At 37.2% G+C, this 4,798-nt stretch overlaps 1 long non-coding RNA gene across 1 annotated transcript; it reads left to right on the forward strand.

Moving 5' to 3' along the window:
• Positions 1-1,064: 1,064 nt before the first annotated feature.
• LOC126667431 (uncharacterized) lies at positions 1,065-2,200 on the forward strand. Its single transcript, XR_007638187.2, has 2 exons — positions 1,065-1,152; positions 1,880-2,200. It is a non-coding gene; the product is annotated as an uncharacterized LOC126667431 (long non-coding RNA).
• The last annotated feature ends 2,598 nt before the right edge of the window (positions 2,201-4,798 follow it).

A 4,798-nucleotide genomic window follows, 5' to 3' on the forward strand; every position in this document is an offset into this window, starting at 1 on the left:
GTTAACTATTCAAGTTAATCGATAACTAATCGATTTCGACAATCCTACGCGAAACGGGGTAAGATTTGAAAATAAAACGGCCGGGCGAACTGCTGTGCGAGAGCACATCCCACTGTGCGTTCGCACAGCAGACTGTGCGTTCGCACAGTTGACTGTGCGTTCGCACAGTCTGTTCAGACTGTGCGATCGCACAGTCTTGCTGTGCGTTCGCACAGCACCTGTGCGAACGCACAGGGTGCTGTGCGTTCGCACAGCTAAGCTGTGCTACGCACAGTACGGGTTTTTCAACCCCGGACCCGATTCCGACATGCTTTCAACGATCCGACATCCAAACGAAGCGTAAACGTGCCAAAAACACTAATTCTAAACTCTAAACGCTATAATCGAATCCAATAATCAATAAAACGATAAAATCGTTTCGTGGCATAAAACTTTGAATCAATATAACTCAAAATATAATCAACGAAACGGTAAAACGTCAAGCTTACCGTGATTCGCCTCGTGAATACGATCAATTCGAGTTATTAAACGTCGAAAATGGACGAGAAACGGAATCGAGCGACGGAAACATACGTTGTCGCCGTTTATGATCGAAAGAAATGGAAAGGAGATGAAGTCTGGATGGTTCCTTCATCTGAAGGAAGATATATATAATCTGGCTAATTTGCACTTTGGTCCTTGAAACTTTTCAAAAGTTTCAATTCAGTCCAAAACCTATTCGCGTCCAAATTTTAAACAGTCTCCGATTGACTTGAAACTTTTACCATAAATACTATAAATTATTTCGCGGACTTTGGCGAAATAAAATTCCTTACGGGATTTATAAATTATTTTATATAAATTTTCAAACTTAAATCCCCAAATCCCGCTATTTAACTTATTAAAATTTATTCAAATTTCCCGATATAATTAAATTAAATTCTTCTTAATTTAATTTATCGGAAATCACGACACGTGGCACGACGTAATTATCTTAAAATATTTTGGGGTATTACAGTCTTCTATATCTAGAACACTTTTGGATTAGGATCCATTTTAATTACGACTTATTATCGTATTTTCATAGACTCGACGAGGCGACTACCAACGGAACGCGGAACTTAAAGAACGCGACATCGCTTTGCTAGGACCGTAGCTTTTGGATAGAAAACTGTGAGTTCTGCAATTTACTTTCGTATATTATTATTATAAGTTGTTAATTATGTGGTAATTCATTAATTGCATTGCATATGCATTATTACTTGGGTAATTCATGTGAATACTTTGTTCATAATATCGCTTGGGTGCATTATTTGATATATTGTTGTTATTTGTAAATTGTGATATTTGCTTTAATGATCCGAGGAAACGAGCTACCTATTGGGCGTCAATAGGCTGTGTGATCACCAGTGTCCGGGTCAGTCATAGAATTAGTGTCGATAGATGTTTGTATTTGAAAATGTTTGATATGAGCTCAATATACGTTAATCATGTTTGGGTATCGGAAAGGAGGATTGTAATTTTGGTAGATACGAGGTAACTCGGTCGAACTATCTCGGGACCCGTATCTAGTGAGTAACTCGGTTGAACTATCTCGGGACTCACACCTTGGGATTTAGCAGTGACATGATGTAACTCGGTTGAACTATCTCGGGACTATGTCACGTGGTAACGGTAACTCGGTTGAACTATCTCGGGACCGTACCACTCGGATTAAAATGATTGATATAATTAATTAATACAATGTGAGCAGGATACGAATAGGAAACAGAACGAATTTAAGATTAGGGTTTCATCGGATCAAACATTATTGTTTGTTTTAATATGTGTTTATGCAATTTATATTCATAATATCTTAAGTAAATGCGAACTCACTCAGCGTTGTCTGACCCCCCAATAGTGTTATGTTTCAGGTGTATAGTATCGGAAGTGACAGACTTCTATCTTTGTTCCAGAAGTCTGTAAGTACAGAAAGAAGGAGTCGATTAGTAGTGCTGCAGTAGTCAAGTCCTTAGATGTTTGTATAGTGATTTGTCAAACGGTTTTATATGTTTTATCTAAACTCTGATATGCACGAAAGGTTTTAAACTGCGTTTTTAAACCGTTTGTATATATGCGGGAAACAGGGCATTGCTTGATATGAGATATCACTTTGTAAGACCCTGATTTCTAAAGATCGTTTTGTATCGTTTAAAGAAGTTTTATAAAAACGTTTTGTGAATGTTTCGCGAAAAATTTATAGTGATTTCTAGGCTTGCTACGGGTTTCGGAGCTACCACTCTCATTCCCTAGCGCCGGTCGCGGCTCGAGATTTCGGGTCGTGACAAAGGTGGTATCAGAGCAATGGTTAGATTCATAGGCCATTGCTTATAGGTGATCGTCTCTACCTAGGTTTGACATTGTCACTAGGTTAAGCTGTGAACTACTGCAGCTATAGGACTCGAGTCATGTCATTGATATGTCCTCGTTTGTTTCTAAACTTCTAACTCTCCTCGATAGGATGCAAGTCTTTATAATCGATTGCTTTGTGAAACATTGTTTGTTCTATATGGAATATGTGTATGCGATAAGGATGCGTGTTTCATTTATGATAGATTATGCATACGCAATGTCCATACGGAGAAGGACATGGTGAGAAATGGACTCTCACAAGCATGTCTGGGCAAGACGAGGCTCAACCACACGCTATATCAAACGAGAGACGTACCTCCCGTATATCAGAAATAGCCCGAAGCGAATCAAAGGTCGCCGATCAGGAATAGTGATCTGAGAACGGGACGAATTTAGTCAAGCACTCCCAAGTACGATGTATATTCTTTGTGCTATCACATTTCTTATAGTAGCTATGGTTTGGCCAATAAGGCAAGCCATTATGCTATAGACGTATCGTATTAGAGATAGATCGTTATCGAATAGACGATGCACTAGGAAGAATGAGAACCTAGGTGCATAACCTAAGATATTCCTTTAGGAAGGGAATAAAACATAGAGAACATACATTGAACACACATCGAACACACATTGAAAGAGTTCGACATACTCTACAAAATGTCAAATATGCATGAATAACCTAAGATATTCCCTCAACATAGCTTTATAGTAGGTGATAGGAGGATAGAGAATGAGAATAAAATACACCAATAAAAGTCAATAAAAAGCCATAATAAGGAAAAGCTAAAATGTCACAGAAGTTCCGGTCTGAGTTGACTTATGGTATTTACAAAAGAAGTAGAGTTTTGAGATTTCTTTTAAAAGTATAATTGTGCACAGACCCAACATATAGTATGCCATAGGAAGCATGAAAGACATGATTGAAAACACATTGTAGTATCAGCATATATGTATAAATACTTTGATATAAACCATAATTTTACTCTGCATCATGCATTCGCTGATACGAGCAATTAAAAGAAAATTTGAAATAGCAACTCTTTAGTGATGAGAGGTGTCATCACTCTGATGCACAATTATACTAAAAGTTTTGAAACTATATGATTGAAATTGTGTTCGATTTGAAAAGAAATTGTTTTGAAAGTCTCGCGGGCAAAGTCAAATTGATTTGAAACGTAAGAAAACCGGATGGAATTTCCTGTGACACCAATATATAAACTTTAACAAAGAGCAATAACAAATATAAAACATTGTATAGAGATAGTTCAAAGATGAACATAGCTCACACCTCATAGGTAGAACCTTTGAGGGTAAGAATTGTATAAGGCAATTAAGTCACCTCGAGAGTAAAAGGTACAACGATGATCGAGAGTAACGACATTTAGATGTATGATCGAAAGCATCGATACCAAGAGATATGATTGATATAGATAATGGACACGATGATGTGAAGTCGTGATATGCAAATATATAAGCCCTAAGGAGAACAAGGATATAGATCGACGACGCTTACAAAAAAAAAGGTGAACAAGTAAATGATCGATACGGCTTACAAGCCATATAGACATCAATGGTTGTAATGGAATAGGAGGGAAAGACTCAACAAAGGCGTTGAGCTATAACACGAAGGTGTTATCGGATAAATTGAAACAAGAGGCAGTAAAGAAAGACACCTATGAGAGGCATTTAAGTATGAGGAAGTATAAAAAAATTAAAAATGGACGGAAGAATACGAAGAGATCGATTAACATGATCAACACAAAACAACCTATGTATATGGTGTGACACTCGATAAAGGTAATCGAGGGATGGAATTAAAGACGTTATATGGAAAGTAACAAGAAGATAAATGGAATCGACTTCTATGTAGTCATAGACACATAGTATCAAGAAGGATAGAGCTGATCTCAGTATAGGATCAACCTTACTAGTAGATGAGATGTCAGTAGGAAGATGAGAATTAGATATGCACAAGACCAAAGGTACAACCTGTCGATGAACACAAAAGAGTAACCTCCAACTCTTATTGATAGTAGAGGTGGAAAATGTTGAAGCAAGAGGTATAAGACGATCGAGAAATACATTAAGACAAAGATAAGTACTTCACCGGATTATGGTAAAGGAGTTACCAGTCCTATATTTACTAAGATTAATGGATCCAAAGGTAAGATGTATAAAAAGGATCGGGAAGCAACATGTGCATTAAGACGAGAAGTATAAAGTGATAAAGAAATATAGTAGAGGAAAGGTAAGGATTTCATTGGATACTGGTAAGGATATTACCAGTCTGATATAGACAGTCAAAATGAAGGATCGAGAGCTAAGATATAACATGAATAAGAGCTCGATATATATCGAGTAATGCCAGGCAGGTATTCCACTTCATGTACCATATGACTATTGGACGAAAGGCCGTATAAATCTAACT

Source organism: Mercurialis annua, linkage group LG2 (genome assembly GCF_937616625.2).
Source record: "Mercurialis annua linkage group LG2, ddMerAnnu1.2, whole genome shotgun sequence".
In the NCBI taxonomy this organism is placed as follows: Eukaryota; Viridiplantae; Streptophyta; class Magnoliopsida; order Malpighiales; family Euphorbiaceae; genus Mercurialis; species Mercurialis annua.